The sequence below is a fragment of the Mus caroli genome, chromosome 14, assembly GCF_900094665.2.
Source record: "Mus caroli chromosome 14, CAROLI_EIJ_v1.1, whole genome shotgun sequence".
Lineage (NCBI taxonomy): Eukaryota > Metazoa > Chordata > Mammalia > Rodentia > Muridae > Mus > Mus caroli.
In genome coordinates, this window is record NC_034583.1 from 66,669,948 (window position 1) to 66,670,255 (window position 308).

Here is a 308-nt window from a genome sequence, read left to right on the forward strand (position 1 = left end):
AGAAATCCGCCTGCCTCTGCCTCCCGAGTGCTGGGATTAAAGGCGTGCGCCACCACGCCTGGCTCCCAGATACTTTTAAATCCCCAAGTGATGGATATCTCTAATTTAGACGCCTGTACCACGGGTTCCAATCTAGCCTCCTCCTTTCTCTGTCTCTTTCGTCTAAGCTAGTAAATTCCTATTCCCCTTGCATTTACACATTTATCTAGTCCTTCTGTCCTATACTCTACACAAACGCTGACTCTGTGCCGGGAGTGGCAGTGACAGGCTAGCGACCTGTGGGCTGTGAATGAATTCACCAAAGACTA